This window comes from Ornithodoros turicata, chromosome 7 (genome assembly GCF_037126465.1).
Source record: "Ornithodoros turicata isolate Travis chromosome 7, ASM3712646v1, whole genome shotgun sequence".
Taxonomy (NCBI): domain Eukaryota; kingdom Metazoa; phylum Arthropoda; class Arachnida; order Ixodida; family Argasidae; genus Ornithodoros; species Ornithodoros turicata.
The window spans coordinates 28666033-28686585 of NC_088207.1; positions in this window are offsets into that span (position 1 = coordinate 28666033).

Below are 20553 nucleotides of genomic sequence, written 5' to 3' on the forward strand. Positions count from 1 at the left end.
AAGAAGAAAAGGAGGCTCCCCAACGGCTCGTCGACAGAAGAGGGAAGCGTGGGGCAAGTGACGTGGGGAAGGAGATGAGCTGTAGCTTCGTTGGAGCAACGCGGGGGTCACGTTACCTGAAGAGCCGAATGAGGTCGCTTTGCACACGCCACTTTGGGGGACCACTTCGGCCCGCTACCACCACACCTCTCCAAGTATTCCGAAACTATGCGTTGGGGGGCTGCTCCCATAGAGATGCGTGTAACCGAAACCGGAAAACGAGCGGTGATGTCACTAAAGTGTTCCCCAATCTCGTCTTCACTTCACAGAGTAATAGGGCTCTTCCTCTGTCTTTCCTTCCTCCATGGTTGGTATGCTATGGCCCACATTGTTGTTCCAAGGTCGCGGCGACAAAGACCAGAGGATGGCACTACTTTCCCCAATCCAGTGTCTTTATTTATGTGTAGGATGCCCGAATAGTAGCTCCCTCTGTGAGGGAGCTATAGTATTCAGGCACCCTAGTTTTGTGAAGACACGCAGTTACGGAAGCTGGTTTAAAGAGTGCAACTAACCACAAAATGTAGTGAAAAACAGCAAACAAAGATACTTGCAACTGCTTATGGTTATACGTATTGCTTTGCTCCGATCAATCCGCTAAAACACGGTTAATACGGTGCATAGACAAATGGAAAGAACAAGCGGTAGAATGTGCCCATGCGACACGGCGGCTGTACGTGACACGAGGGAGCCATAAGCTCAGGATTCCCGCTGGCATCTCTATCACAGGCCGAATCGACTGTAATCTCGATACAACATTGTCCTAGCATCGCATGGAAATCGTAAGCAGAGATGCATGAAGAAAAGCTAAGAGACAGAGAAACGGCGGAAGTGAACGATTTGGTAAAAAAGTTTGTTGTTTGTTTTGGTGTTCTTTGGTACAAGGACAACAAGAGGCCAAACAGTTGACCACCACATATGAACATGGCTAGCTGACGCATTGTCCGCTTAGAGTTCTTGACGATAGGGAATAGTCTGTTATAGGATGTGTTATGAATTTCACGATGTGTCATCCTTCACTAAGTGCTGAAGTTGAGGCATGTTCAGTGACAGGCATAAGTTGTCACGACTGTATATTGTGTTATTTGTGTCTGACGCAAGACACAGGGTGTACCTCGGCCAAACCCACCTGAATACACACCACGGGATCCTCTGGTCTCTCTTCACTTATAGCTAACGCCTGCCCCGAAAGGTCTGAGGAATACCTATATTCCTCTATGAAATGGGGCTTTGAGACGCTTCCCATGCGAGGAGTTCACATGCACCACTCTGCCGTGGGGCCATCTCCCCACGCTCAAGTTCGGAAGTCTCAAGGAAAGGTGCGACCACCACAGCTCGAACCCTGCGCCGCTATATTTAGAGAGACCAGATGAAACGATAACGACGTTTGGCACTTTAGGTATCTAATCTAATCCAAGTGATGTCATCCCTGCAGACTCTGTGTGATAGCTGCGTTTTGTATCCCCTGCCTCGATTACCCTTCTTACAACATGGGAAATGGTTCTATGTCAATTAAGCCATTTATTGCGGCACAATGACGACGAGTCTACTTGTTCTGTTGACAACTACGTCTATGGCCCGGTTTCACCAACCCCAGTTAACATTTGAGCCGAGATCCCTCAATTTGAATGTAACCCTTAACCCTGCTTAACCAAGGGTGCCATAGCTTAAAAACCTAAGACTGGGGGACAAAAAAAAACGAAATCTGGTACCGGGTTACCAGTATACCACCAGTCCCGGGTTTTTAAGTGATGGATCCTCAATCCTCTTGTAACCAAGGCTAGTTACTGTAACTGAAACATGCGTCATGTCACTGAACTAACGTTGCTGAAAAGGAATTGAGTGTCAACTTCAAGTTTTAGCGATCCTTTATCTCCACTCATCGTTAACCAGCGTTGGTGAAACCGGGCCTACTATGTCTTTTTCTTTCGTGTTTAGGTGTTCGTGCAAGCATAACCCAGATGTCATTACCAAAATTGTCGCATTTCGAAACACATTAGTAAAAGTCTTACTTGAAATGAAAGCTGTCACGGACATGCGACAGACATACTCCTTGCTAATAAGCTGAAAGACAAAAGGCCTCAAAAAGCGACATTCGAAGGAGTAAGACTTCTTTGCACTTTATATCACAGTACGATCGAAAAAAAAAAAAAGAAAAGAAAGGAAACAGAATGTCATGTACACACACATACCGACGCCACGGGAAGCCATCGAGGGAAGAGGGGAATGCCTCTATATCAGTGCGGGGTCCAACTGGAAAATTGCCTGCAGACCTATTGGTCTCGGGTGACCAGTTCAGCGGTTGGTCTTTTCAGCCATGTAGCATCGGCTTGTAATATTGGCTTCTCCGTCCCCGCCGCCGAACAGATGGAGAGGAATGGGACCTGCTGCCTCTGCTGGCACGTGCATGGGGATTTTCTGCTTTTGTTTTTGCCAGGCAGTGTATGCTGCTTTTTTCTGTATACCTGGAGAAAGCAAAAAAAAGAAAAGAAAAGAGGAAGTAAAAAAAAAAGCGGGTCGCTGGGAAGAGACCAACACAGATTGGGCTGTAAATCGTTAGAATGTGGGAGAAAGACAGGAACGCATTTTTTCTCTCTCTCTCTCTCGAGGACTATACTATCTGGTGCAGGAGTGAGCTGACTTCTGAATTTTTTTATGTGTATGAATAAAGAAAGCAAGAATGAACATTGAAGTGCAGATAGATGTTGGGGGAAAACACGCCTTTTCTCATGCCCCAGTCCTTAATAGAAAACACGGTGGTAATTATCTCAGCACTGGACATGCTGGAATTCCTTCTTTAATGTAGTGTGCTTCTCAGTATCACGGAGCGCGCAGCGTATGGAGCAGATATGTCATTCGTGATAACTGAAGTTTATTGCTCACATTTCAAACTTGAAGCCTATATAAAGTTTTAACTGTTTCACGCTTCATCCCGGGCCACCTCTGTGATAAAATAAGTCAATAAGAATTCCTGGCTTTACGTCACGAGGCAACTGCTACCGCAACGACAAAAAGAACAACAATAACAACATCAACTTTAAGTGATGATGATGATGATTGGCGAGTTTCATCGCCAGGGGCGATACCCTAACCCATTGCTGGGGGGTGATGTGTGAAACGGTATAATGAGAGAGTAACAGTAGAGAGTGAGAGAGTGGTGTGAGAGTGTAAGAGAATGTGTTCGCAGTACAGCACATAACGTTGAAACTTCGCTGTTAGAACACACAAATTTAGTAATCTGAGTAATGCGTTAGCAAGGAAACGAAGCAATATGTATACCTCACCAGACGCACTTGCGAAGGACCGGTGCCATTTTCTACGATTTTCGGTGTGGGTTTGTTGTGGAGAAGCAATCTTATTTGTCCTCTCTGAACTTCCTTCGCATTACTGGTCCTCCGTACGCCACGTCGAGACTGGGAGGTAACCGGGTTCGAATCCCGGTGCCGGCTGTGCTGTCTGGGGTTTTTCCTGGGTTTTCCTCGGACGCTTTGAGACATATGTCGCCACAGTTCCCTTAGAAGTCGGCCCAGGACGCACATTCCCCCAGGGCGTCAGTCGTGACATTGCCCACCTATGTCAGGGCGACAACGGCGAACCCTTTCACCACCACCACCGCCTGATTCTCCTCAGAAACAGACCGTATGATTTCTCTTTATATATAGCCAGACCCGTAAAGTAATTAATTAAACTGTCTGTCATTAATTGTTTTCAGGTTACCTTCGAAGTGATATGTAACTGGAACTGGAACTTAATTACGTTTAAAAGTGATTTGTAGTTCAGTTAGAGTGTTTTCAACTTTTTTTTGGTCATTTTTCGGCTGTGGCTGCGAGCGGCATACAGACATCGACAGATTGAGAGAGGACAGCAGGAATGAGTAGGGGACAGGGGCTTAGTGTGCGTACTGGGCCGACTTCAAAGGAAACCGTGCTGACATCCCCCCGTATCTCTCCCCCCTCCCCCCAACCTCCCCGTAGAATTCCGAGGATAACTCTCTCACTGCAGAACCAAGAGCAGACCACCCCGCACGGGGGAAGCCTGTCTTACGGCCTGTGTCACGGCCGGGCTGCAGCTTGCACGTAACCACCCGGCCAGCAGCCCCCCCCCCCCTCCGCAGGCCACCCCTACCCCCTGCAATCTACCCTAGCCCCCCCTCAAGCCAACCCAGTGATTAAGACATGCCCCCTCCCCCCAGGGAAATAGAGCGATGAAAACCGGAGGCGGGCGGCCGCCAGGAACCCCTATCCGTCCGTCCTCGCCCCCCCCCCCCTCCGGGCTGTCCTGCCAATAGCAAATACCCTAGCACATTGACATAACAAGTGTGGTACACCCAGATAACACATAGAACCCCACCAAGGGAATCGTGCCCCCCAGGTGGAATGAAAGTTCCACCCAAAAACTCCCCCCAATACTTGGGGGGTCCGTCCTGGAGGTGGGGCCCGGTTGGCGTCAAGACCTGGAGGTGAGGTCCTCGGGGAAGATGCTTGGCCTGAGAAGCACCTTGGCCAGGAGGTCATGACGGGAGGCAGGGACGGGGGCCCCTGCTGGAGGCCCGATTGAGGACAGTTGCTGGTGGAGGACGGTGGCCATGGCCCGAGCGTGGGGGCCTTGAAGACGTTGTGCCTCGTGGGGCGAGGGCTGGTGGGAGGCTCGCACCACACTACAGTGGTCTGGTCACGTGTACACATCAAGACCGCCACCTGGACGTGAACACACGAAGGCGTGCCTAGACGGGAGGCATGAAGCTCCTGGGTGGGACGTCACACCGCTGGCACCAGACGGACTTGGCCTTTTTATTTATTTATTTAGCATACCTTCGAGCGGCCTTAGGCCATACAAAGGGGGTGGGGCACTCATAACACACAGATACACAAGAGCCTTACACAAGAACCTTGGGAGGACTATGGTCTTCTGGGACGACCGCATACACCAAGACCGGCATCTGCATGGACTTTGCCTTGGGGGGACCACGGTTTCTGCGACGACTGTGACGATGTACAGTGGGACGGTGCGACATGGTGTACGACGACTTCGGACCTCATGGTGTGGTGGCAACTGTGTGCGGGTGGTGGGGAAGTCGGCCCAGGGCGTCATAACGTTCCCAGGACTGTGAAAGACTGAATAACTTTAAAGTGCATACCCCCGGATACTTATGAATTGTCATTAGAACGTGTTTTTTTTTTTGTCATTCTGTGGAAACTATATAAATGCCGCTGGTGTAGTCAGGCCTCTCCCCTTGGCTGTGGTTCTGCGAATTCTATCACTCTATCTTTCCTTGCTCCGTTTGCATTTTCTTCAACTAACACTCTTACAGGAATCTTTCCACCTCCCTTAGCTTTTTCTTTTCCTATAGAGGCCCAGGTCTGCGATACCTCGTGTGGTGCGGACTTGGGTCTCCCTTATTCTATTCCTCTTCTCTTCCTCTCTTCTTTGTTGCTCTCCCCCCCCCCACCCGAGATTTTGGTATTTGCTGTTCATGTTTACTTTTCTCCGGACTACAAGTATTGGTGTAACCATCCCAAACCGCATCGGACTAACATATCCAGGTCTCTCTTTCGTCTAATCGGATCTAACGTCGGGCCGACACTGAGGACGGCAAACGTTCGAGAGAGCAGACGACAATTCATTCTTGCACAGGACAGAAGCAGACGACAATTCCGTCGCGCGCACGACGGAAGCAGACTACCGATTTAGCAGCGGCCAAAGCCAAAGCAGCAGCGTGAGTCCGGCCGAGCGAGCAAGGCTCAACTGTTCAAACAGATCGATAACGGATGAACGGCGCAACACGTAGAGGCGGCTGCACCCAGATATTATGGATGATCAGTGGGAGGATTTCTGGCGAGCAAACAGCTGAGACTCCTCTGCCGGTTGACCTTAGTGGGCTTCACTGTTTGTGCGCAAATAGACCGGCTACGATTCTTTTTTTGTTTCAAAACTGTTTGCGCACTTCTGGGTGTAGAGGCGATTTTTATTGCTCGCCATGCGGCGCTGTTTGCAGCCGCCGCAGGTGTAGTACCGACAAGCACGCGTGTTGGTCGTTTGTACGGGTGCCTGTCGAGGCCGATGTACATGTAGTGCTGGAAAAATATCGAGACCGTCAGTTATGAGTGCGGAAGGTGGAATATTTTTTGCGAGCGGGCGATCTTGTGATCTCACGACCTCATAATTTACAATTTGCGTAATTTGTATTTGATATCTGCAGCTCTCATTTAACGCGTAAACAACAAGCCGCTGAGCCTTGCCGCAATCTTGTGTCCTTTTTCTAACCCTGTGCAGCAGCGTCAATGCCTGCACCACGACCTACTAGATTATAACGACCATGTCACAATCAGAAAACCCTATGAGGAGCCTGTCCACACGATCCGCCAGGGGCGCTACTGATCGGCACAACACGATTGGACTATGGAAATTTGAATTCTGAACGCGCAGAAGCGTGTGTATGACTACCGTAGCAGACGACAGCGATAGCCCCTATGAAAACGCGTAGAATGACGATGATAATCAACCTCAGAATAAAACATCTGTGGAACGTCCACCGCTTGTACAGAAATACTAAGGTAAGCTGAAGTACAAAGTATTGTAGAAGTTGAGGAAGCAATAACTGGGACGATCAGAAGCGCCACCGCTACCTTCCAAAAATGCGGCGCATAGAAGGGGTGCGCCTGACATGGTCGTTATAATCTAGTAGGTCGTGGCCTCCACTCATTCTATCTGTTCTTGACGTCTATACTAGCCTGCTCGAACTCCTCTGACCTCAGAGCTTTTGTCGTGAATGCGGAAATGTGATCACCACAGCATTTCATCTCCGGTGGCCGACCGGATGAACTACTATCCCCATCAGTTAGACGCACCTGCGTCTGTGATATCTCATTTGCGTCTGTCATGTGTGTGTGTGTGCGAGTGTGTATGCCTCATCTTTTTCATCGTCATCCCACTCATATATTACCCCACATGCACTGAGGTATGGTACCGCAATTGTTGCGCTGAATCACCTCATTCCATCGTCATCATGTAATTGCTGTTGTCGCAAACGAAACTAAAAAGCTCTCGGATAGTTGCACTAAAAGACTACAGCTAAGCGACGCGCTTGACATTGGGCATACTTGATAGAATACTAAATGTATTAACACAACTAAATAGATTAATATGACGAAGAAGTCTCTTCTATATTAGAAGTGGGCGCGAGCAAGTATATTCGTACTTGCACCCGTGACGCGTGATGTGGGTATATGCGTACTAACCGGTGGAGACTGCCTACATTAAGGATTTTCAAGGACACCTCTAAGCAAGCAAGAAATAAAAGGAAGTAAAATAAACACTAAGAGAACTGTCCTATGCCGTAAAAAGACAGTAGCCGCAACGTATGGTGGCGATGAGGAACTATCTGAATGCTCTAACTTCCGCTTCACATATACAAATATTATAATTGCCTATAGTCGTGTTCAAAGTAAGAAGGAAAATAAATCTAGTCCGTCAACTAAATACGCCGTTGGAGATAAGGAGAAGCAATAGGGCACCAGGAGAAATTCTACAGCGCCACCATGCCCCATCAGTATAGGAGAGCGCACTTTCTGCCGCAGCGTATTGTCATGCGGCCAGTCTTAACAGCCAAATACGGAAGCAGAATGAGTATGATGGATTACATTATCTGGCGCGTGTCCAGCCATCCTATCCGCAGTGCAGTAATATTTTGAGAGCTGACGGACTAGATTTATTTTCCTTCTTAAGTTGAACACGACTATAGTATACGTATAGGTACTCTTTACACTTTAAAAATACAACTGATTATTAGCACAACTATACAAAGTACTAAAAAGGTTGTGCACCTCCTGTCTCCCGCTTTCCCCGCAACAAAAGAACAAATGAAAAGGTAACAGGAGAGATTCGGAATGATGACTAGCTACTAGCGCGTAATGTGGTGAAGCTGCACGTTAAGGTTGTATGAAACAGAGCCATGAAATTCGAACTTACTCTCACAGTAATAGGGAGTTTTACGGCAGATGGGAAGGTGCTCACGATAGCGGTTCCGAAAAGCGTGATAAGCTAGAGTGGCGCTCCATCTTGCTTTGCCCATGCTCCCATGCCATCATCATTTCTCCTTCATCATTTATTGTTGTTGTTGTTGTGCTTTGCCGTGGCTGACATCATACTGGTAAAATTAGATATGACAGCATCCTTTAATATACCGTCTTCGCAGAGTGCGTGCGATGCACCAAAACCCCCTATATTGTTCGTGAGCTGTGATTGCAGCAACGACATGGTGTTTCAGTCGGTCGCAAGCACTTTACGAAAACTGCACGATAAAGAAAGATGTCAAATCAGAGATCAGCAATATGATGTCATCTACTTCAAAGGAATAAGGCGATTGGCTTGTCCTGTTTTCGCAGCAGTTATCGCTGAACACGTTCCGAGCCTCTAAAACCCACTAATGAATCATCGGGACGGTCCGTAACGTACGTTTATCTCGAAAGACAACAGATACGTCAGCACTATAGGGAGACGGAACAGAAAATCCCACACTATCCGTACCCTCAATCCCCCCCACGTCTGCTTCGTCCCCGCTCTACGAATCACCACCACACCGCCCCTTCAGGCCCGACGGTGACAGCAGCATACGCAGCTCTCTCTCGAGAGAGGCGTTCTTGTAGTCCCAAACGCTTAACGTAATTTGCAACTGGAAACTCCGCAACTGTTTTCCCTGCACGGACCAGGCCTTTAGCGAGGAGAGCTTGGGTGGTTAGTAATCCTCCTTACAAAGAGTGTCGTAATTTGAGACCTCACTGGCCCTGGTCGAATGGCGGCGGACACTTTGAGGGAGACCAAATCGTTGAGGAGTATACTGATGGATAAATTCAGTGTGAGATAAAGCCATATAACGGTCTAGTGTCTGCCAGCCTGTCACGGGGCTGCGGGAAAACGATGCGAAAAACAAACAAACAAACAAAAAGCGATGAAGCTCATTCGGTATGCAGCAAGGGTTCCATTTCGTTGACTGAGAAATTCGACCTCGAAAGGGGGAAAAAAAGGACGTGGTTTCACAGCCTTGACCAAATACTGACCAGTCCAGCAGAATATTTATTTTGTGTTGAAAAATATACTGCTACTACTTTTAAAATATAAAATCCGGAGATGAGGAATGGCCGCACAGTTCCCCGGAAATCGGCCCATTACTCATTGTACCCCCCACCCCTGTCTCCCATTCCTTCGTGCTGGACTCTCTCTCCTACAGTACATGTCTGTACGTCGCTCATAGCCACAGTTGCATCGCGGAATCGATCAACCAATCGATAAAAATAAATAAAATAAAGCCTAGACACAACAGAAGAACAGGTTTCAAGGGACTATGAAATTTCCTGAACACCACATAAAAATTACCCCTCCCCCCAAATCGTTCTTCCTGTCGACAAACCAGTACGTCAGAACTTTTTTCCGACTACAATGCGGCGTACCGGTAACCGTGCCCGGTTGCAATCGCCTCGAGACCTCTCCTCCATATTCCTCCACCGTCTCCTGTTTCTCCTCTCCGTTCCTGACTACTAGACGCGTGTTCCCGGTGCCTCCTTACGTTGCGTTTGCACACGGCGCGCACAAAGGAGCGTCGGCTAATCATTGGAGTTCCATTCGGTGCGAGGTGACGTCGTCGGTGACGCAATCGGGCACAGTGGAGACGGTACTTCACCACAGAGACAGTGTCCAGTTTCTTGGTGACAGTTCTTCTGCCAAAGAGAAACGATATGAAAAGCGTTTCGTAATTCTTTTAGTACTACTTATTCATACTCTCTCGCAAGCTCGCGCAGAAGAATCCAAATTCTTGAACCACGTAGTATATTGTAGTCAGGGAGATACAGGAACTACTCCTGGGTTTAGTTGACCATCCAGGTGCGACGGCGTACGTCAGGGAGAAGCGCGCATTGGGACCTCTTATTCGTGTGTTTTTTTTTTTCAGCTCTTTCATGTCTTTGTTCACTCAGTTTGTTTGTTTTTTCTTTGTCCAAAATCGAGAGTTCCTTTCCCCCTTTCCTTGCGCCGTGATTTCGTGTGTGTAACCCGATTCCAAGAAACCCAATTATAACGGAAAAACACTAGACTTTCCTCCGCAATTAGTTGGGATGTACTCGGGTTTAGCCCGTTTTTTTTTTCTTCTTTTAGTCAGCGTTACATATATACACAATACAGCGCCCCCGCAATTAGGAAGCTTCAAAAAAGTCGAAAGACGAACACATACTTACCGCCATCAGGGAAAGGCACGTACGGTGGTTTTCAACGAAAAGTTGTCGAATGCGCCAAAAAACAAAAGTAAAACATTCCGGAGTCGAGACAATACAGCTAGAGAAAAGCACGGCACAGAAAGAAGGTAAAGATCAATGTTTTGGCGGCGAAAAATATGGGGCGTCATAGCTCACTCGTTCCAAACTGAGTACCGCCCCCTTCGAAAAGCGGGGAGGAATTTATGCCCCGCTCGACACCCAACCCGAAACCAATCAATAACGCTTGCAGGCCAAGTCGTAATCAATGGTTCAAAAAGAATACACCGGACCCGCGCGTCTACTATTTCTGGTGGGTCGCAGTTCGCTCGTTGCTGTTTCTGTGCTGCCTCTGTGAGGTGGAACAGTTTCCTGTCTTTTGTCCGATCCGGTTTGGGTCGTGTCATATAGATTTGTTGAACCGCTGACACACACGGTCGGTTGTTCAGGTTTTTGGTAGTGACCGGTAACGATTATATGCATGACCACTGCGAGGTATATATATTTGTTTATTTCACCTCTTTCTGCAACTTCGGGCGTCCCTCATGTAGCAGAAAGCTATACAGGGTGTTCAAAATTAAGCTTTCTCTAGAACTTTATAAATAGGCGAACAAAAGAAAACTGGTGCTACTTTTTCTGTTCCTAGACTAAGAAACAGGTAATACATAATTAACAGCACCTGTTTCTTACATAAGTAGCGTAAAGTTATCATCCGGTTTCCTGTCATCGCTGTGTTTGCGTAGCGCTCGTGAAAGCCTAATTTTGAACACCCTGTATACTTATACTTACACTTATAGCTTGTGAAATTTGTTCAGAGCTGTGGGATTGACACAACCTTTTAGGATTCTCATGATGTGCATGATCTTGGGATAATTGTGAATAGTGGATAATTGTGAATAGTGGACTTCTGAATAGCGAAGATGTGAATAGTGAATAGCGAACTTCTGAAAGGTTTCCAGTAGATCACGTGAAAAAGTATTTTTTGGGGGTGAGGGTGAGAATTTATGTTAGGAGTAGCAGAACAAGTCGGTAGACTAGTTCAATTTCTCTTTTTTTTTTCCTTACAAACAAACAAACAAACAAACAAAGCTCTATACGGGGTGTTTCAGTAACCATGCATATTTGCAAAGTTAAAGTAACTTATTCTGGCGGAATCAGGAAGCGCGTTGAGGATTTACCCTGATCACCACAAAATACTCTACCTACGGTGCAGTGGTAGCAGCAGGACAAAAATGTGCGAAAGTGGTTGCTTCAGAAGTGCGACTACTGTGCCGCAGCCATTCGTCTGTGTTTTAAGTAGCGTGCTTCTGTTATTACATTTTTTTTACTTGTCCCCCCTGTATAAAACGACATGCATAAAAAGTATCTATGTGACCCGAAGAGTTGGTTATCACACGTGCAATGTGATTATGAGCTATACTACAGTTATAATCGCTCCTATTGTACAGTGTTATTTTGTACAGCTCCGATCAAGCTTAATAATAACACTGAAAAAAATGTGATCTCGTTCTCGAGCGCGATTACAGCAACTCTTGGGGCAATGGGGAAATCTTAATTGAACAAAATTATTCTGTTAGTTTAATGCAAGGATTTTATTCGCTTAACATTCCCCTAATGCCCCAAGGGTGGCTGTTATCGCGCTGGAAAATGAGACTGAATTTTTTTCAGTGTTATTATTAAGGTGGACCGGAGCTGTACATCACAGAGAAGAAATTTGCTGCAAAAGAAGCCTAGAAAAGTTACTGATTACCCTTGCGATTCAGGATTAGATTAATACTGGCAGGAATACACACACACACACACATATACAAAGAAAAGGACCGGTTGGTCTACAGTTCCAGTCGTCTGCTACGTCGGTTCAACTCGTATCAAAGCTGCAGAAAGCAACACAAAATACCGGGCACAAGGCGAAACTATAGGGAGTAATGGACGTTTGCTGCACTAACTAGTTTAGTGCTTTTGATACTGCGTCCTTAGCTTTAATTTGATTTCTAGCAAAAGTGATAATAGTCGTGGTATCGATGCTTATTACGCTGAAGAGCTAAGGGCAAATGCAGATAGTTTAATTTACGAGGGAAAGAAAAACGCCTTTAGCACGACATTCTTCGTTCTCCACGCAGCTGTACTCGAAAATCAACAAAGCTTCGAGAACTCCGTTTCTGTATCACGCTGTCATTTAGCTTGGCAATACTGTGCAAAAAAGAAAAGAAAGAAGAAAAGAAAAGAAGAAGACGAAGAAGAAGGTGTGGTAACACACACACACAACACATACATACATTCACATTGGATGGTGGTGGGGTGTGCTAATAGTTGGGAAGCTACAGCTCGTTTTAGGGGGGGGGTATGTTTATTAAGATAAAAAAAAAAGGATCAACACTGTGGCAATCGCTAGCAATTGCATTCAGTCTGGGCGCTGGGTAGAAGTTCACTTGGTCTTATTTTTAAATCAACCAAAGCACTTCATCCTGTAACGGTTTCGAGCGCTTGGCCCTTACTCCTTAGGCGGTGTGCACTCGATGCTCTGATATCATTTCCTGCAGACATTGGGGCGGAAAAAGTATTTTGACTCTTCGCGCCTGGATTCTTTTTTCTAAAGTACATTACTTGTTTCCACTTGTTTTCTAAACTACTTTTACTTGTTACTGTCTTCCTTTACTTTTTACTTGTGTTCTAAAGTACACTGCCCTGTGTGTTTTGTTTTGATTGGAGGTCTGCATTAGGTGTTCCGGTCCCACGTATCTTCCTTAAATTTTGACCCGAGTGATGCCCTACGTCCAACTAGGTCCAACAAGGCAACATCTGAATCGTGTCTTAGTGTTGCCACCTTTTCCGTCGGCGAACACCGAACACCGGGAAGGGGGGGGGGTTGTGGGGGGTGGCAGGTGATTGTCACTGCTGGTGATAAAAAACGATCACCTAACTCGCGTGAAGCTCTCCAACAAAATAGTGAAAGTATTTTCCTGTATGTACAGTAGGTACCTCATTCGAAGGCGTTCAAAAGGTCCAGTCAATATCATTTGCGCTGTGCCCAGAGCTGTGGAACTATCCCGAGCTATGGGTTCTATGGGGAGCTGTTATTGCTGAGCCCTTACACGCCTCCCTCCATTTTTTTTTTTTTTTTTTGCAATGTCTTGGATTGAATGAAGTGGATTGAGAGGGACCGTATGAAATTCTTGAAACTTGAAAGCTGAGCGCTGGTATGGAGGGTACTAACAATAGATGAGAGGTTGTCTACAGTATCTTCACGTGGCTCAACGTAGCTTTTATTGCTCATTTTAGCTATCCCTCAGTCTTTGGCGACGATTATGCGAAAGAAAAACTCAAGGCGTAAGGTTTTTACGCCGACTTCGACAATTTCTGAACATGATTTTATGTTCGGATTACACCTTCACCCGCACACAGAACGCAAGCCTTGAATTTCCAAACTGTTCGGGTGAAATCCGGACAGGTGGCAACGCTATCGTGTTCAATGTCGTCAATTCTAGAAGCTGTGATTTTATTTTGTCGTGGTATGGCTCTCGACATGTGCAATTGTGATTTGTCATTTCAGTGAAATTGTGAAATTTTTATGTAGTCTATGTATCGTTTTCTTTCTTTTTTTCAAATGGTTCTGGTACTCCTGGGTCACCAAAAATTTGTACGGACTAATGTCAAAACGCTTTGAACTCCAAAGCTCTCGTTGTTAGTTCCTTTTTTTTAATTCCGTATTAGCGCCGCGAAGCAACTGTGGCTATGAGCGGCGTACAGAGGTGGACAGATGGAGAGAGGACAGCAGGAATGAGTGGGAGACAGAAGGGTTAGTACGCGTGCGTCCTGCACTCTAAAAACTGAACTTCGCCGCATAGCACGTTCTGAGCCAACCATTGCCACGAATGATAGGGTTATCGCGTCTGATTCGAGGACAGAGGGAGGCGTACACCTTTTTGTGTCAATTATCGTGTATCCAAATTGACACAAAAAGGCGTACGCCCCTCTATCGTCGTATCAGAAGCCATAACCCTATCACTGGTGGCAATGGTTGGCGCAGAGCGTGCTATGCGGTGGAGTTCAGTTTTTAGAGTGTGGGCCGACTTCACGGGGAACTGTGCCGACATTCGTCTGGAAAGTCTTCGAAAAACCCAGGGAAAACCTGAGACAGCACAGCCGGTGGTGGGATTCGAAACCACCTCCTCCCAGTCTTCAGCACGACCTTGTGGCTACCACCCATGAGCGCGGCGCCTTAACCCGCTCGACCATGCCGCTGGTCGGTGTTACAGTTCTAGGGAAGCGAATTATGCCAGAACTGTTGCAACGTATTCATATGAGACAAATTAGTCGTTCGTTGCCCATTAACAAATGCGTCAGTATTTTATCGTGACTGCTTTTCTGTTGAGTTAAACGTTTCGTATACGATACTACCAGACTCAAGATTGACATGGAGCGCGATAGAAAATGCGGACGAAGGTTTGTAGTACACAGGTGATAGATTTATTTATTTTTATTGACGCCCTCAAGGAAAAGCCCCACAGAGAAGAATTATGACAACAATTAAAATGTACAGCAATAATTCATGTATGTTCGAAAGAATAATTAAGATTCGAGGTTTAGTCCCCTTGTTATGCAATTGCACGACAATTTGGTCATAAGCTAATGGTCGCGTAGCGAACTGGTGCAGTGTGCACGAGGGCGGGGAGACATCTAAAGCAAACAACAACAGCAACAGCAACAAATAAATCGTGACTCTGACATGGGGTGGTTCACCGTCGGGGAGCAGTACACTACCCCATTACATGCGAAAGATTAGATGTAAGATTTGAGAATGAAGTTAAAGTTATGTACAAGCACAGCAATTCAGCTGTCCTCCACTGTCTGCGCTACGCCGCTAAAAGGAAGATGAAGGGGAAAAAACACACACACATATGAAAGACGCACCAATGGTCATCGAGATGCAGAGTATGACTCCACATCTACAGTAATTGACGATGATTAAGTAAATTGTGGAAGCATTGAAAGACACAATGTTTTCCTACGAACAAACAAACAAACATGGATGAATTTGCCACTGCTGTCACTGGGGGGGGGGGGGGCGTATGTTTACCAAAAAGAAAAGGAGCAAAGGGAAAGGTTAGCCTTGCAAAGAGCCAGTTTGCTATTCCTTAACAAAAGAAAACGAAGAAAGAAAAGGAGAAGTGAGTACAACAACGTTCTTGAGTCCGGATGCTCAGAGAAAACGGAGGAGAACGGTGGTGATAGACCACTGGTTGGGGTGCTGGACCGGGTCAAGCAAAGTGGCCAAAGAAAAGTCCTTACAGCCAATTTGAAGTAGACGGCGTCAGAGGGTGTCTCGATGGTGGAGGTGCTATGGGCAACACAGGAGATGGTGGGAGATGTTAGTTTCCACGCCGCAGGTACGTGCAGTTACAGGGGAACTTAACTGGCCCATTTTGAAGAGAAGCGAGGGGGTACGCAACGAGGGCAACATGGAGTCGTAGGCGGTGGAGAAAGGAACCTTCTTTTCGACTGCAGTGGCAAGCGACGACAAACTCATTCAATGGGTCAATGGACTGCCGGAATGCATTGTATATGGTAGTTTTGGCACGGAGCTGCAGAGCATATGTGACGGCGAATATGCAGACGACATGTCGAGGCTGTAACCGGCAGACGCGCCACTATCGAAGCCGCCGGATCTTGCTTGGAGAGCAGCAACACGGACGAGGCGGTTTCTCCTATGCGCTCCACTGGTTGCAGAAACGAAATCGCTACATCACCACCAGCAACTGTAGAGTGTCGACCCTGGAGATGAAATTCCCCATTCATCATCTTGAAATAAAGTTGTTGTTGATGTTTTTTGGTCATGGTGGTGGTGTTTTTATGCTGGTTATAGAAGTAATAATAATAATAATAATAATAATTCGGGGCTTTACATCGCGAGACCACTGTGATCATGAGTGACGCCACAGTGATCGGGTGTGTGGATTAATTTTGCCCACCTAACGGCTCTTTAACGTGCACCGAAACCTCGACATACGGCACACCCCATTTAACGTCCCTCGCGGAAGACGGCGTGTCTGAGTAACTTGTACCCTGCCACCGTCCTCGGCCTGGTTCGAACACGCGAGGCTATAGAAATGTAATACAGAGTTTGCTTGTGGTAATACGAGGGGTGTTCAAGTCAAACCGGGACTTTCTCTCCTGAGTGTACAAATGGCTCGCGCTACTTCTTTTTCGTCATTTTCACACGCGACAGGCCTCCGCGTTCACCACGTGGTGGTTCAAAGTTTGTGCAAAACAGAAGACACGTGCTGGACGAGATGGCCGACAACGAGGTGAGCGCGCACATCGAACAGCGAATTGTCATCCAGGTTCTCGTGAATGAAGGCGTAAAGTCATCTGAAATTCACAGAAGACTTCAGGCTCAGTATGGCCACGATACACTTAGCCGCAGCAAAGCGTTTGAGTGGTGCAAACGGTTCCAAGACGGCCGTACATCAGTGCAGGACGATCTCGGCCGGGGCGGCTCAGAGCCCAGTGTCAGAGTTCCTGAGAACATCCAACTTGTGGAGTGCCCGATCATCAAGGACCGACGGATAACATGTCTCGAAGTGGCTCGAAAAATGGACCTTTCTGTGGGAACGTTGAACACTATCATTCATGAACACCTCCAGTTTCGGAAAGTTAGTGCCCGTTAGGTCCCGAGGCAGCTCACTGGTGGTTCTAACCCTGTGGTCATTGAATGCTTCAACGAGCTTGGATTTGTCGTGAATATCAAACCTAGTCTATCACATTACGTTAAACTACCAACGATAAGCAATACTGTACTCGGCATCATGCTGTGCAATATTCAAACAGTCATGAAAGATACCACGGGCTTCTTGATCATGAGCATGTGTGGACGAGGCTTTCAATACCTCAGTGGCTTAATACCTAAAGTTTTTTTCTATTTTTATCTCTTCATATTTTCATTTTTCTTTTTCCTTCGTGTGGGGTTCATCTAGGGGATCTTTGTGCGATTAGCAGAAATCGTCAAGTGGCGAATTCAACATATCCTTTTATATATATACCTATATATATTCAAACTCAAACTCAACCACAGTGGCGCGCCACTGCGCCTGCCACACCTCTATGCACTCACTAAATGTAAAACGGTCGAAAAGTGTATCTGTAGAATGAAAGTAGATTACAGGCATCCTAAACGATTAATTCATCTCTGTATGCTGAGAAATTGGATTATGCAAGCACATGTGGGCAGACCAATTGATAACCATATACCGTCTGAAATAGTTCCACCAAAAAGAGGCAACATATTCTTACACTTCTCGACCACTTAGGAGACTTGTGTGGGGAAAAAAATCCCGTCTGTATTCAAGTTACAAAGCTCGCAAGAGTGTGGTAACCTGAACAATACATTTTACTCGTGCCGACAGCCTAGAAGTTAGACAAGCCAAGTAAGCATTTTCGAACCCGAAATGATAGTATTGACGAGAGTAGATATTTCTTAAAGCATATTCGGAGCATCAGTCAGACGGAGGTCGAGATGACAAATATATTGTCTCTAACAACTGCAATCTCCACTCTGACATCGAACAGGCTAACATTTTTTTCAAGACTTATTTTCATTCACCGTTTAGCGCACATCATGGTCAAGATAGACACCCTGATTTTGAGGTCCAGATATCCTCTAGAATGCCACGAATTATTCTTTAGATAACTGGGATTATGAGGTTGTTCAATGGATGGATTGATTGTCAGATAGAGTTGTGGCCCTGACAAGATACCTGCACTAGCGCTCAAGCGCTGTCGCACCTTTGCTGCACTCCTGTCTTTACTATTTTACCGATAATCTCATAACGTCATTTGTGTTCAAAATAAGGTGACAGGCGTCTTGTCGAAGATTGCAGGCCAGTGTCGTGCTGCGTCTTGTTTCTTAATTACACGAGCATATAATTCATTCTAACACCTGAGCGATAATAATGTTCGTCACATTTTCGGCATGGTTTTCGTAGAGCCTGTTCATGTGTAACGCAGCTTGAGTTCGATGCCTTCACCGTACCATCCGGAGCTCATACGATTGGATTGGATTGATTGGATTGATATAAAAGAAAAAAATGGAGAAGTTAGTCCAGACTGGCTACTCGGAAACGCGTTTGTGGGTGGAACGATAGCCAGAAAAAAGAGAAAACAAACAAACAAACAGGAAAACGACAAAGTGGGCCAAGCAGAAGAAAGCATAAAGGAAAAAGAAGGAAAGGAAAGGGGGAGACGTTAGCGCACCGAGAAACACTGGCTGGTTCATAATGTCAGAGACCGCGCGAACACAAAGTGTCACAGAAGTTGTCACAGAGTGTCAAGCAGGTTCCAAGCGGCGAGGAAGCCGACAGGAGCGCGCAATGCCGTCACCTGCTGATGGGCAGGCCAGCCGAGACCATTCCCAACGGAGAAAGTGCGATTGTCGAGGCAGGCTAGTGCCGCCGTAAAGGAACGACGAGGCGCTGTGTCGAAGGCAGGCCTCGACAACATTTATTTATTTATTTTTTATTTATGTATTTATTTATTTATTTATCATTTACCATCAGAACGATGGGGGAGCCGAGACAAAAAGCTGGAAGCTTGAGAAACGTCTCGGCCCCATGTTCTGTGTCCTCCAATACCCCGCACTGAGAAGAATTGGGTGAGGAAACCTTCCCAAGTTTAAAGAGGAAATTGGATGAATCACCGACTCCGTAGAAAATGAATGCACATACTTGGGTATTGGATATCAGTCGACTCTTCGTTAGGGATGTGACAGCAATTCTGTGGTGTCGAAAGTCGGCCGTAGCTTTCTTTATGCCTCTTGACGGTCATCTTGAGGTTGGGTTTTCTACTTTATTTTCTACTCACGAATTCTGGAGTAGCCTGACCCGACTTTCTTGGGTCTCACATCTCCATATGTTTTATTTCTCAATCAATCAATCAATCAATCAATCGGCCGTACCTTGTTTTTCTTCAGCATAGCTTTAAACAGGCGCCTTCTAATGCAAAGAAAACCATTTACTTGTGAGACGTTTTTCCTATATTAGAATCTGCTTCGGCTGTATCGAGTCCCGATGAAGCATACTCAAAAGCCATGCATGGGAAGTACAGTTATTTCAGTATTAGAAGATTTCATTCCTTTATAAATCATCCTCGCCGGTGAAGCTCTGACATTTTCTTTAGTTGAAAGTAGAACGTTAAATGTAGCAACATAACACTGCATAACAACAAAATACTGAAAATAACCCAGTCATAATAATAGTAAGAATAAAGTTGTTGTTACGTTCAAATATTGGAAGCCCACCCCACCCCACTGTTGAGAACGATCCGCCTGTAAAGGATACTTCGCCACAACAAGACATCTTGTGTGGGGAAGCGAGCTTGTCAGGAGCCGATAAAACCGGTTGATGGAGTTCGTGCCAAATAACGTTGGATACGCGTAAAAATCCTTTATTTTCATCAATGTGTACCCGCAGCAAAGGTATAATAGATTAGAATAGACTCTTAACGGGGAATACCAGAACGCACGCGGCTCTGCCGGCGCGGCTGGCTGGTCCGCCAACGAAGCGGCCCAGATACCGCGAGCAGCGTCGTTGAAAGGGGTCACGTGCCCCCGGGAGCCAATAGCACGAGAGTAACTACAGAACCGTGGTTCCTCCAACGTCACAGTTCACAGTGGAAGGAAGTGTGCTGAAGAACCCTTATGTCGTCAGCTACGTTACGTTCCTTTTTTCTTTTTACCTTCAATTCCTGCGCGCCGTGCGCAGGGCTCATGACGACATTTATTTATCTATTTTAAATATTTACGGAACACCTACTTTGCCAATGGCCACTAACCACAAAGGGCAATGTACAACCCATTTAAGCAGGGCAGACGATATGCTATTTTTCTTTGATTAATTAAGAAAGAGGGAACACTAGCAAAACCGTCAAAGAACATGAGAGACTTTTCAGTGACTTTCATCTTTCATCACCGTCAAAGAAGTTCTGAAATAACGCCGAATCTGCCCGTATTTCGTGTCGCGTGCTAGTGGTCCAAGCGTATCGTCGTCTGTTGCAGCTAGCACACTTAAAAAAAAAAAGGAAAAGCACAACTTCACCGCACAGCATGATCAATGTCAACAACTGCATAGAACGATTCCGTCATCACCGCTCATTTGTAGAGACAGCACGGGGTATGTTCTCTGTGACGGTTGACATAAATTAAAAGTGTCCCGAAAAGGCGTGCGCCTTCTATGTTGAACTAATCACAAGCGAGACCGATATCATCCGGAATGATATACTGATG